Source organism: Bacillus rossius, chromosome 7 (assembly GCF_032445375.1).
Source record: "Bacillus rossius redtenbacheri isolate Brsri chromosome 7, Brsri_v3, whole genome shotgun sequence".
Classification (NCBI taxonomy): Eukaryota; Metazoa; Arthropoda; class Insecta; order Phasmatodea; family Bacillidae; genus Bacillus; species Bacillus rossius.
Genome location: NC_086335.1, coordinates 40,387,587 through 40,401,985, shown reverse-complemented (window position 1 = coordinate 40,401,985; position 14,399 = coordinate 40,387,587). Strand labels below are relative to the sequence as shown.

At 56.3% G+C, this 14,399-nt stretch overlaps 1 protein-coding gene across 3 annotated transcripts in view; it reads right to left on the bottom strand.

Annotated features, from left to right (window-relative positions):
- LOC134533873 (tetratricopeptide repeat protein 21B-like) overlaps positions 1-124 on the bottom strand; it is a 33,960-nt gene extending 33,836 nt beyond the window's left edge. For 2 of the 3 annotated variants that reach the window (XM_063371598.1, XM_063371601.1), the window contains exon 1: positions 27-124. The gene's annotated coding sequence lies outside the window, so the exon portion shown is untranslated. Of the gene's footprint in view, positions 1-14 lie in introns of all 3 variants that reach the window. The other variant, XM_063371599.1, reaches the window with a different exon arrangement.
- Between the last annotated feature and the right edge of the window lie 14,275 nt (positions 125-14,399).

The window sequence follows — 14,399 nt, the reverse complement described above, 5'->3', positions numbered from 1 at the left end:
TGAATTAAACTTACATAATTACTTACTATTATAAAAGTTAAAACATGATTTATAATAAAACAGAACGCTTTTAAATTGATCAGAACATTGTTTATTTACACTTTTGTTGACAGTGTTGCACATAGATCAATGACACAGATAAAGAAGTGCGACTCTTACAGTGAAAACTGAACCCTTTTTTCTTAACTCTATGATGTTGCTGCGCGACATGTAACGTTATCTTTCGGGTGTGCTCATAATTACTAGCAAAAAAAAAAAAAAACTTGGACAGGAATTTAAAAGATTAAGTTTATAATGTTAATTTAACTACTTGAATCGAATTGCTTGGTCACAGATATTTGAACTGTGCAATAAACACTGAATGCTGATTTCTAATAAAAAAATGGGGTGTGGCTGAATCATGGACATGGCCGTGTGTTGTACGTGAATATGTGTAGGTAACAGGTAATATTTTCTATACAAAATATAAAATACGCTATTTTATGTATGTTATAATAATGTTAATTCAAATTTGGATGGAGTTGATAGATATGTAGCCGCAAAACCAAACTGTATCCCCCGATCTTGTTATCATTCGTTTTTTGAATTGCCTCCCACCATGGAAGAATTTTAAAGACGTATTCACGTCAAAAAGAATTTTCAATATACATTTGTAGGAAATGCAAAATTATGGTATGTCACAGGACAAAATATGTGGTTATCAAATTAAAATGAATTAAGTTTTACTGGTTTGTTTGCCTGATAATAGTGAAACCCGAACCGACTATGGCCTGTAAGCCCGTGCTCCACACCGCTAGTACCCGATCCCATTTTCGGAGTGCACCCCCATGCCAGCGGGAATGAGTCAGGCGAGTGCCTCGGGCGTGACCCCAATAGACGTAAAGAAACTTAAGGGCACGGAACCCCTGGGGCTCGAAACCATAAAACAATTAAGGAAAAAGCCATTAGGACAAAATTACTAATTACCCGACATGAAACAAGTGCGTCGTAGCCACAAACCTCATTAACATTCACCACGGCCACTGGCCTTAATTAAAGTGCCCGTGACTATGATCAAGTCAGACTAGGAGAAATCCCTCTAAAACATTTCACAGTGGGACAATATGTTAGTAAATTTACAGTCGCCAACTTGATGTCACAATTTAAATAATTAAATACACTAAAACCATTGTTAAGCCTTAAGCACCCAATTACCAGGTGGTAACTTTTAATTGGGCACCTGGAACGTGTTTTAACTTATAATATAGTAAATTAAATTAATATAAGTTTTTTGGCACCGACTCACAAAGAAGGTGAAAGTTTCTCTCCCTTGCGAGGCGGCCATGTTCGGCAGTCTCCAACAATTCTGTGCCAGGTCAAGAAGTGTGTCCGTGAGCAGCCTTTCACTTTGTTTCACCGACCGGTCATTCTGCAGTCATTTTAATACCTAAACCTTTTTTTATATTTTCATCGCTGCTCACGTCGACTCGGCGTGTATTTTGCGGGCCCGGGCTTATCCCGACCGCATTCGTTAGTGGTTCCGCACCGTGTCGCGGACCACGCTACGTATGGCACTGGCCGACTCCAGCCAACACACTTTCGATAAACAGCCGCGCATACGCCTGCCGGCTGCAACCACAAGTAAGTGTAATTTAAGGTCACATTCACTGAGCCACCCTAAGACTTTCGGTAATGGCCATCTCCAGAACACTCGTAACCACGTCCTGCGAGACTGCCGCGGCCAGTTCATTGTGTGATATTAGTGTCGTGTTTTGTTCTGTAAGTAACGTATGTTCATGTAACTGTACATGCCGTCCGCCGCGGTCTCGTGTTCGAGGTCGGGCGCAGGTCCTAGCGGGGTGGCTGGCTTTCTTAGAGATTTCTGTTCCGGGAGGGCGCCAGGCTAGCTCGGTGTCTAACCGTGTGATGGTCGTGGGTTCGTTGCCCCAACGTGGTCCGCAAGAACCGTCGGCGGTGATGGAATTTGTTTCCTGATTAGGTTGGGTTGTTTGGGTTAATTTACATACACTGTTCTGGTTGTTCTACGGGTCGCACGTCACGCACGGGAGGTGCGGGGTGGACGTTTTATTGTTCACGATTTACACTGGTTCATTACATTGGGCGCGAGGTTACTCGGCGGTACATGACTGCCAATGAGGCGTCGGAACACGTAGAAGTTTTTATTACACTATTATTACAATTACACTTGACAAAACAGCAATCTGTGGTGCTTTTACGTACACGATTACACTGCACACGTTATCTGAGAGGGACACCTGTGTGCCTCTACGTGTGATTACTTATTAAGTCCTCACGCCAGTCGCAGTTGAGGGAGAGTGTTCAATTTGCATCGGCTAATCTCGTAATCCGTAACTTGCGACGCGCGGGCCCACCTGTGTGGACCGCGGCTCGCTACTAAATTAAAAACACGTTTAATCTTGGATGTAGCCTGTGCCTGTGCACTGGGCGATTAACTAAAGTTCTGGGGTGGCGGGAGACGGCCCGTACCGTATACTGCACGGCACCACGTAATGCTTTGTGTGGAGCGTGTTAAATTGACGCGGCTGGGTTAGGCCCTACACCGGAAAAGGACCGGGCGCACACGGGGAGTATTTAAAAAAAGGTTTTGGTTGTGACTATAATTACCAAATGGACGTTCGGTGAAACAAAGAGATGCTGGCTCCCCGTGGGACGTGCGTCCGTCCCGGTCCGCGAGTCGCGCTGTACTGGCGTCTGGCCCTGGCGCGAGGGGAGGGGTGAGCTCCCTGTCGCGCCAGAGTTTCTAAAGTTCCGTTATTCGTAAAAATCTATATAATTAACTAAATTTAAGTGGCTCTAAATTCACATAATAAAACTTAATGATTAACTTAATATCTATATATGTTTTAGAATTGACATTTAATAAGTTTGTCTAAAATAAGTTTGAATATTAGAGTCAAGCTGGAGACTGTCTGTTTCTTGATAACTACTCCAGTGGCGAATGATAATGCTAATTTGGGGCGGTTTGCGTTACGTCACACGTTTCACTACTGAATTTAGGCTGAAGGCCGCAAGGGTTGCACTCACAGCTGGTTTAGTAGAAAACTACATGTGAGTGACCCGGGCACTCCTACGTCGCACTTTATTAATTAGGGGCTTTTGTTTGTTTTTGATTACTTTATTATTGTGTGGGGAATTTTGTAGGCACGGGGAGTGTGTTGCATGCGTAATTAAAATGGTTTGCTATTCTCTACCTTGGGCTGCGGTCCGCTCACTTGACTCAGGTGGGCCATGGTTAGGGGTGCTTTCCGTTAGCGGAGCCGAGTACTGGCGGGTGCAGGTCGGGCTTTGGGGTGGCCTTCGGCCGTACGATGTCATACAATGGCTCAGACGCCGCATAGGGCATTAGGATAAATGTAAATCAACTTAACCAGTGCCGCTTACAATTATTTCGCGCCACCCCATTCTCCACACGGCCGAGCGGCCTCAGGGGATTTCAGGGTAGATTTCAAGCTGCGTACCTGGCGGGGCACACAGGGGCAGAGTACCCACGACCCACCATCAACGGCCTAGTGTCTCACTAGCCTGGTGCCCCCCCCCCCCTCCCGGACAACAGCAGCACCACGACGCCCGTAGTGCCCATCAGGTACTTCCCGGGCCTTCCACAGAGGCCGGGTGATGGCAATAGCTTATAAGTTACATCTCACAATCAATATAGTTATTTTAGTAATATATTATGAAATATACTATCTAGCGGATAGGCGTAAAACTATTTTTAAAAAAATAGGTCTCAGTTAAAGCAATTAAGGTTTCTCACCCATTCAAGCCATAGTAAACACAATTGAGCATGCTCTTCTCGACCATCAAATACTTTCGGGTACAAGAATTTTCAGTTCGGTTATCATTTTGGTTCATAAACAAGAAAAAATGTACGGAAAAAAAACAAACAAATTGTTCTCTTCTCTAATAAATTTATTAAACAGACAGTGTTAATCTCATAATAGTGTAACATAAATTTTTATGACCCCCTGCACAAGGATCACTCGGTGGCTCCACCGAGTGGCATGTTAAAAGATACCTACCTATAGGTACTGACGCCGACCGCCAATGCTCCTCTGTCGCGTAGACCGCTATGCCTCATCAACGTCTCGCAAAAGCGTGTGCACCGAACGCGCCCGTGCGCGCAGCAAAGTGCAGTTCGTGCGACGAGGCGAACGCCATACAACGAGTGCTACACCGGCGCAAGGATCCGGCCGGGTGTGGCATATCCTTCCGCCGCACTACAACAAATTGTTATAATTATGTTTTTCCACAGGATTTTATTAAACATTATTTTTTATTAATTAATAATTAAGTCTTTGCAAAATCATGTTTCAATGTGCGATTTGTCCCGAACCTGGCCGGTTCAGTTTCCCGCGAAATTCACACGTTTCCGCGGGAGGGCTGGCGGGGGAGGGGGGTCGCGCGCGGCGACACCGGCAGTGTCCTTCGAGAGCTCAACCAGGCCGGCAGCCTGCGCGCAACGCGGAACCTTCAACCTTTGCATTCACCGACATGTAGTTTTCCATAGTGTAATTTCTTTTCAACCTTTTGTACAGTTCCGCGCGGTCGGCCTAAATTTACCATGAGGTACTTAACTTAATTCAATCAGTGCTCGGAGATGAGTGTTCCACGTCATACGTAAGTACTGTGGGGAGAGTATGTGGTTTTACGTCGGCGCTTCACGCCCATCCTAGCCTACAGGCTACTTAGTTTTGGCCCGCACGGGGCAGCCAGCAGGCGACACGTGCCATCAAACTTAATAACGATTCAGTCCCTGGGACACACCTAGACACCACGTAGAGTCGCCGGAGACACGGGCCTACGTGCTGCTAGCCCAGTTTATCAAGTGTAATATGTTAGTGGAATAGTTGTTCGCCTAAGTGTAATTCGTCATGTCAGGACTTATGTATCACCGTCGTACGGCAGTGCGCCACCAAACTTAATAACGATTCAGTCCCTGGGACACACCTAGACACCACGTAGAGTCGCCGGAGACACAGGCCTACGTGTTGCTAGCCCAGTTTATCCAGAGCTAGGTATTAGTGTAGTGTATTGTGCTTCAAAATATCGTGTGCCATGTCAGAGTGTCTTTTGTAACTTTCGCGTCACGTATACGAGTCTGCCCCTCACGCGCATAAGAATCGTGAGCCGCCACTGAGGAAGTGAGCTGCGCGTGTGACTAGTCGCGTCGGGCAAACCGTTACGGCCAGAACGGGCAGCACCATGTATTGGGCTGTGCTGTATTAAATTCACCAACTATCTGAAGAAGTTTTGTGTTATTATTCAGGCGTCCCGAGTGGCCTCAACAGCTAAGGGGGCCCTACTGCGTTGACCCCTACCTCTAGCCACAAGGCCGAACCTCCCCTGAGAACACGAACCTAACAAAAATCACGTCTAAATAATCAGAGGTAGCGGGGACGGCGTCAAATTGGCGACCGACTAGTGTGGCTTTCATTTTCTAAAAATTAACTTCCAAATTTTGTTTCAAATTTTTCAAATTTTTTTTTCCTCAAATTTTTCAAATTAGTGTACCAGTAAGGGCTCGCGTGGGAAGTCAGGAATCGCGCGGAAACGGACGCGACGCGCAGACAGCCAAAGGAGCGGGCACCTGGCGATAGGCGCGCGTCAAGTTACACGCCAGACGCGCATCAAGTTACGCGCCGGGCGAGATAACGGCTGTGGGAGCGGAAGTCCGCGCGCCTCACACACGGATCAGGTGGCGCAGCTGCGCAGCTGCTACGCGCCGAACATGAGCACGAACATGAGCCGTGACGGAGCGGTAAAGATAGACATGGAAGGGGTATGCCACGCATGCCTTCTGCCAGGGTTGCCAATAAATCATGCCGCGGCAGGGGTTTTCTCCACCTGTACCTGCGACACAGATAGGAAGCACAAATCAGACTTTGACGACAGAAAATCAGGGCCGACGTCTACAATTCAGTGCGGCGCGAGGGGATGTCATCGGCGGCCCGATGAGGTGGCGTTCTGCCACCAGTGCGGCACCGTGAGGCACCGCTCGTGCACCGAGGCCCGGGAGTTCCTCAACTTCCGGAATGGGCTATTCATGTGCCGCGCGTGCTAGCTAGCGCTGGACAGACCGTCAGCGACGCCGGCGGCCCCTGTCGCACCGCGCCCCGGCGGCACCCTCAAGCTGCCGGAGTTCGGAGGGCAGGAGCACGAGGACCCCGCAAAGTTCCTGCGGACCTGCCGGGACAGGCTGGCACGATACGCGGTTCCTACAGATGAGTGGACGGAGAAGGCGTGCGATCAGCTGAGGGGGTGTGCCCTTGACTGGTGGACCACAGCCGGAGAATACGGCATGGAGTGGGGCGACTTCGCCAACGGACTGGAGGAGCGTTTCAATGACGCCCGTGCCCGGGCCCGGTGTCAACAGTCACTGTTCTGCCGGCCTCAGGAGGCAGGGGAGAGCACGGAGGCCTTCATCAGGTCTAAGGCGCGGCTCCACCGACGGCTGGCGGAAGGGGAGGACGACAGCAGCATGCTAGGGGTAGTCGTCCAGCTGATGCTGCCCGAACTGCGGCCATTCCTTAGGGCCGCCACCGACAAGGGACTGGAGACGTTCGTGCGGTTGGCGAACGAGGTGGAGCGCGACGTGCAAGTTGTCCGCCGCAGCCGCGAGCTGCCCACCCGACGACCAGGAGCGTCGCCACCGATGTTGGCGGCCCCCGAGGACTCCAGGGCTCTGGTACCGTACGTGGAGCCAGTGCCGAGGCAACAGGGGGAGCAGCCGTCCCGACGTGCCACACCCAGGGAGAACACCGGGGCACCAAACCAGGGGGCTCCGCGCTGCAAGTAATGCCGTGAGGAGCGGTACCACTGGCACGATGTCTGTCCCACGCGGGCAGCTGTCTGGCAAGCCCATGGGGCGGGCGGTCCCACGTCGGGAAACGCCCGCTAGGGGGTAGTGCCATGGCTGGCCACTGTCCCTGGAATCCCTAGCCCGGCCTCCACTGTCACCCCGGCGCGCCCCGTCAGGACGGACGGGCGCGGCGCACCCGACTCGTCAGCAGCCTGCACCGGGTCGTCGGCGAGCCGCACCGGACACCAGGTGGCCCCGGCGACACCGGCAGCACCTGCGGTGTCCGCTGACACACCGGCACGCCCCGTCAGGACGGACGGGCGCGGCGCACCCGACTCGTCAGCGGCCTGCACCGGGTCGTCGGCGAGCCGCACCGGACACCAGGTGGCCCCGGCGACACCGGCAGCACCTGCGGTGTCCGCTGACACACCGGCACGCCCCGTCAGGTCGGACGGGCGCGGCGCACCCGACTCGTCAGCGGCCTGCACCGGGTCGTCGGCGAGCCGCACCGGACACCAGGTGGCCCCGGCGACACCGGCAGCACCTGCGGTGTCCGCTGACACACCGGCACGCCCCGTCAGGACGGACGGGCGCGGCGCACCCGACTCGTCAGCGGCCTGCACCGGGTCGTCGGCGAGCCGCACCGGACACCAGGTGGCCCCGGCGACACCGGCAGCACCTGCGGTGTCCGCTGACACACCGGCACGCCCCGTCAGGACGGACGGGCGCGGCGCACCCGACTCGTCAGCGGCCTGCACCGGGTCGTCGGCGAGCCGCACCGGACACCAGGTGGCCCCGGCGACACCGGCAGCACCTGCGGTGTCCGCTGACACACCGGCACGCCCTGTCAGGACGGACGGGCGCGGCGCACCCGACTCGTCAGCGGCCTGCACCGGGTCGTCGGCGAGCCGCACCGGACACCAGGTGGCCCCGGCGACACCGGCAGCACCTGCGGTGTCCGCTGACACACCGGCACGCCCCGTCAGGACGGACGGGCGCGGTGCACCCGACTCGTCAGCGGCCTGCACCGGGTCGTCGGCGAGCCGCACCGGACACCAGGTGGCCCCGGCGACACCGGCAGCACCTGCGGTGTCCGCTGACACATCGGCACGCCCCGTCAGGACGGACGGGCGCGGCGCACCCGACTCGCCAGCGGCCTGCACCGGGTCGTCGGCGAGCCGCACCGGACACCAGGTGGCCCCGGCGACACCGGCAGCACCTGCGGTGTCCGCTGACACACCGGCATGCCCCGTCAGGACGGACGGGTGCGGCGCACCCGACTCGTCAGCGGCCTGCACCGGGTCGTCGGCGAGCCGCACCGGACACCAGGTGGCCCCGGCGACACCGGCAGCACCTGCGGTGTCCGCTGACACACCGGCATGCCCCGTCAGGACGGACGGGCGCGGCGCACCCGACTCGTAGCGGCCTGCACCGGGTCGTCGGCGAGCCGCACCGGACACCAGGTGGCCCCGGCGACACCGGCAGCACCTGCGGTGTCCGCTGACACACCGGCACGCCCCGTCAGGACGGACGGGCGCGGCGCACCCGACTCGTCAGCGACCTGCACCGGGTCGTCGGCGAGCAGTACCGGACACCAGGTGGCCCCGGCGACACCGGCAGCACCTGCGGACCGCCTGACGGCAGCGGCAGCGCCCCGGGAGCAGTGTGGTAAGTCGTTCCAATTAGGGCAGTTGGGACCTGGGGCGGGGCATTTACTCCGGATTCCCGTCAGGATGGATGGACAGCCAGTGCATGCTCTTGTCGACACGGCCGCCAGCCACACTTATGTGTCGGCTCAATGCTCGAGCGTACGGGACATTGACTCAGGGGCGGAGGAGGTACAGTTAGCGATGCAGGGGGCGACAGCGCGTATTGTCGGCCGCTCGAACATCACCCTCTCCATCAGGGACCATGTTAGTCACACAACAGCACTAGTAGTAGAGGGACTACGGGAGACGCTGATCCTAGGTCTGCCTTGGCTGGCGCAGGAGGACGCCACTGTGGAAGTCAGGGAGGGGAGGTTGCACGTTGGCCACCACGAGCGGCGCACAGTTTACAGCCTGGGCTATCGGCCACCTGCCGAGCAGGGGACACCCATCACGCTCGCGGACTTGAGGAACGGTGTGCCCGCTGCCCATGTAGAGCTCATAAACAATGTCTTGTCTCAACAGCCACAGGTGTTTGCGGCCACAGATATGCTCCGCCGTACCACAACCACGGAACACACCATCCCCACCCGACCTCACCAACCCCAGTTCGTAAAACCATACGGGTTCGGACCCACTGAAAGGTACGTCATCCAGACCCAGATCACGGAAATGTTACGCGATGGAGTCATCGAACCCAGTGAGTCGCCATACAACTGCCAGATTGTCATGGCGAACAAGAAAGATGGCTCCATGCGTTTTTGTGTGAATTTCAAACCAGTCAATTCAGTAACCATACCCGCCCCACCACCGCTCATCAACATAACAGACGCTTTGGCAGGGCTGGGCGACGCCCGCATCTTCACGTCCCTGGACCTCAAGTCCGGGTACTGGCAGGTGCCGGTACGTCCAGAGGACCGCCCGAAGACCGCGTTCACTGCCCCTGACGGCCGGCGTTTCCAGTTCTGTGCCATGCCGTTCGGGCTGATGGACGCCCCCGCGACCTTCCAGGCCATGATGGTGCGTGTGTTAGACGGGTACGCGGGCGAGTTCGCCGCCGCGTACCTGGATGACATCATCTGGTCACGGTCGTGGGAGGACCACGCCCGGCACCTCGGCCTGGTTCTTGAGCGGCTGGCCAGACACGGCCTCACGTGTGCCCCCCAGAAATGCCATGTGGGCGCGGCTGAACTGGAGTATCTAGGGCACATGGTGGACGCGGAGGGTTGCCGCCCTCTGCCAAAGCACCTGAACCTTATTGAGTCCAAACCCGCCCCACGAACCCGCAAGCAGCTGCAGAAGTTGATGGGCCTTCTCAACTGGCTGCGCTCGTTCATTCCGCATTTTGCAAGCGTCACCGCCCCGATGACGGACTTGCTGTCACCCAAGCTCCGGTTTCAGTGGACCAGCGAGGCGGACGCCGCCCTGGACGCGGTGAAATAGCAGTTCCGCGAGTGCCACCAGCTCGCCCGTCTGCAGCCTGACCTTCCCCTGTTCCTTCAGACAGACGCCAGTCAGGAGGGGATGGGGGCCGTCCTATACCAGGTGGGGGACAAAGGCGTGCGCTGGGTGGTGTAGTACGCCAGCGCCAAGTTCGGCCAGCCCGAACGGCGGTACCATGTGAACGAGCAGGAGTGCATGGCCGTCGTTTGGGCTATGCGCCGCTACCGCCACCACCTGGAGGGCCGCCGGTTCACGCTGCGGACGGACAGCCAGTGTCTCCGCCGGCTGGACTCCGCCCAGGGCCGCAAGTCGAAGTTCACAGAGGTGGGCGTTGATGCTCCAGAACTTCGACTTCGCGGTCGAGCACGTCCCTGGACGGGACAACCAGTTCGCCGACGAGTTGTCGCGCCATCCCGACCCACACAACACGTTTCAGGATGACCAGGACTGGGAGGGGCTGTTGCCGCCAGGGGGAGTCGCGCCGCCGGTCACTTCAGGGGAGGCGCCCGCAACTTTATTCCACATCCCAAGGGCCCCCGATCATCCCGCCGTCTTGCCTGTGGAGACCCTGAGCGGATTAGTGGAATTCGTGAAACAGGCCCAGCGGACAGATGACCCCACACAGGCCGAGGTGCGGTCATGTGGGGAGCAGGTTCACCCCTACCACAGGTGCGTGGACGGGGTGTTGGAGACCCAGGTACCAGGGGACATGGACGCCTGGCGCCTTCATGTGCCGCTCGGTGCCCGCGAGCAGGTCATGGGCTTCCACCACACGCACGAGCTGGCGGGACACCCAGGTGCGTACCAAACCCAGTTAGACATCCGTAAGACCTTCCATTGGCCGGGGGTGACGCGGGATGTACGGGACCTGGTGCGGCGCTGCCAGCAGTGCCAGCAGAGGAAGACGAGGCGGTCTGACGGGGTGGAGCAGCAGCGCCCCCGACGGCCCCGCGACCCGTTTCACACCCTGGCCCTGGACTTAATGGGGCCCTACCCGCGGACCACCCGGGGAAGGAGGTTCTTGGTCGTCATCACAGACATTTTCACCCGGTGGGTCGAGGCCTTTCCGGTGTCCAACGTGCGCGCCGGAACCATAGCCGCCCTGCTGGACCACGAGATATTCCCGCGGTATGGTTTCGCGCGCGTGCTGTTGACGGACAACGGCTGTCAGTTCAGCGGGAGGCGCTGGAGAGCTGACTGTCGCCGTTGGGGTCTCGACCACCACACCACCCCCATTTACCATCCCCAGGCCAACCCCACTGAGAGGCGGAACCAGGAGGTCAAGGCGCAGCTGCGGCTGAGGTTGGGGGACGACCACTCCAAATGGGACGTCCACCTGCCGAAGCTGTTGTATTGCCTCCGGCGCCGCACCAACGCTGTCACCGGTCATTCCCCTGCCGAGCTCCTGTACGGGAAGAACTTGGCTTTGCTTGGGGAAAGCAGGGTGGCCGATGTCGCCATGGGCACGGTGGCGTGCCCCAATCATGAGGAGGGGAGGGAGCACGCCAGACAACGGCAGGCCCAATTCCTGGCGGCCCACACGCCCATGAGTAGTCACCCCCCACCCCCCATCCAGCCAGGTCAGCTGGTATATGTCAGGCAGCACCACTTTTCGTCCGGGGCGCGTAACTTTTGTGCGGGGTTGGCGCCCCGATGGTCGGAGCCGCGGGAGGTCCTGTGGAGGACGGGCCTCTCATCCTATGCGGTCCGGACGCCAAGGGGGCGGCCCGCTAAAGTGCACCGGGACGACCTGCGCGTAGTCGCGTACGGGGTCAGAGTTGGCCCAACGACCCCCTCTTCACCATCCCCCACACTCCAGGAAGCCACAGATACGCCGCGGGAAGGAGCAGTACCTGAACCCACCACCCGGGGGGACATGCACACGGGCGACACAGACGTGGGTAGCCCCGATCAGGCACATGAGTGCAACCAACCCGACCTCCGGGACACCCCGAGCAGTTTCCCGGTGCCGCTGGCCACAGTTCCGCACGTCCCCGAGAAGGTGGGGAATCCGTTGGTCTGGTTTCCTGACGAGGAGGGGGAGGAGGTCTGTGAGGAGGAGGACGACGAGCCACTGTGGCCGCTGGACCTCAGCCTGGCGGACGCCACGTTCCGGGTGTCCGTGGACGAGCCCGAGGAGGGGGAGGAGGAGCCGGACAGTAGGGATAGGCGCCCCACCCGCAGACGTCGGGCCCCGGTCAGGACGTGCTGCGCGGACGACAGCGAGCCGGTAGAGTTCGCTCCTGTCCCCGCCGTGGAGGCGAGCTGCCCGACCACCCAACCGGACACGAGGGAACCTACCACACTCTGCACAGTGGAGACCCCTACCAGCACAGTCCCCACCACACGACCACAGAGGGCCCGCCGACCCCCGGCCTACCTGGCGGATTACGAGTGGTCCAGGTCCCTGTCGAGCTACTCCACCCGGGCGCGGCCCGTAAGGGGCGATCCAGGGGTGCCAACACTCGTGGCCGGACCCCTATCATCCCCCCCGCCCACGTCATCCATTCCACCACCCTGCCACACCCCGACCACACTGACCCCCCCACCCACTTGTCACCATATTGAGCTAGAAGAGGCGCACGTCGCTGCCCAGTCCCAGGGGGGGAAAGGACACGGGTCAGGGCGTAACCCCTTAGCATTCATTGAGTGGGAGAGGTGTTCAGGGCAGAATGTTTACATCACAACACACCATCCACTCCGCCGCGAACGTCAGTGAAGTGCTCAGCGTGTGAAGCGAGGCGTTGATGCACATAGCGGTCTCAGAGAAGGGGGGGCATTTGACGCCGACCGCCAATGCTCCTCTTTTGCGTAGACCGCTATGCCTCATCAACGTCTCGCAAAAGCGTGTGCACCGAACGCGCCCGTGCGCGCAGAAAAGTGCAGTTCGTGCGACGAGGCGAACGCCATACAACGAGTGCTACACCGGCGCAAGGATCCGGCCGGGTGTGGCATATCCTTCCGCCGCACTACAACAAATTGTTATAATTATGTTTTTCCACATGATTTTATTAAGCATTATTTTTTATTAATTAATAATTAAGTCTTTGCAAAATCATGTTTCAATGTGCGATTTGTCCCGAACCTGGCCGGTTCAGTTTCCCGCGAAATTCACACGTTTCCGCGGGAGGGCTGGCGGGGGAGGGGGGTCGCGCGCGGCGACACCGGCAGTGTCCTTTGAGAGCTCAACCAGGCCGGCAGCCTGCGCGCAACGCGGAACCTTCAACCTTTGCATTCACCGACATGTAGTTTTCCATAGTGTAATTTCTTTTCAACCTTTTGTACAGTTCCGCGGTCGGCCTAAATTTACCATGAGGTACTTAACTTAATTCAATCAGTGCTCGGAGATGAGTGTTCCACGTCATACGTAAGTACTGTGGGGAGAGTATGTGGTTTTACGTCGGCGCTTCACGCCCATCCTAGCCTACAGGCTACTTAGTTTTGGCCCGCACGGGGCAGCCAGCAGGCGACACGTGCCATCAAACTTAATAACGATTCAGTCCCTGGGACACACCTAGACACCACGTAGAGTCGCCGGAGACACGGGCCTACGTGTTGCTAGCCCAGTTTATCCAGAGCTAGGTATTAGTGTAGTGTATTGTGCTTCAAAATATCGTGTGCCATGTCAGAGTGTCTTTTGTAACTTTCGCGTCACGTATACGAGTCTGCCCCTCACGCGCATAAGAATCGTGAGCCGCCACTGAGGAAGTGAGCTGAGCGTGTGACTAGTCGCGTCGGGCAAACCGTTACGGCCAGAACGGGCAGCACCATGTATTGGGCTGTGCTGTATTAAATTCACCAACTATCTGAAGAAGTTTTGTGTTATTATTCAGGCGTCCCGAGTGGCCTCAACAGCTCGGGGGGCCCTACTGCGTTGACCCCTACCTCTAGCCACAAGGCCGAACCTCCCCTGAGAACACGAACCTAACAAAAATCACGTCTAAATAATCAGAGGTAGCGGGGACGGCGTCAGTACATTGCCTTTTTTTCCGCGGGAACCCTTCCATATAGGAGACATTGACGTGTGTCTGTAGCGGGTTGACCATGATCTAGGTGGCTCCACAGTGTAGTTTGGAACATTCTCTATAGGCCACTTCTGTTGGCACCTTAAGCGACTGTTGCCCAGACGCTCTCTGATACTTGATACGCATGTATTGTTTCTCAGTGACTTGTTGGGTGCACACCGTTTTATCATTCAAATATAATCAATCCTAGTATTTTGGGATTTTACGATTGAAAGTTTGGGGGTGGAAGATGCGAACAATTTTTGTCCTAGAATTTGTTAAAATGGATGCTGCATGAAAAAACAAAGCTGGTATATACAAATTTTTGTATGTGTACAGTCCAGTATCGAGAAAATTTTGAATATTTGTTCAGAGGGTGAATAGTAGATTAAATTTATAATTCTACACATACATATTTATTGATGTAAGATAGCTTAAGAAAGAAGAAATATTAAAATATAAAATAATATGGCTATGGTTTTATAT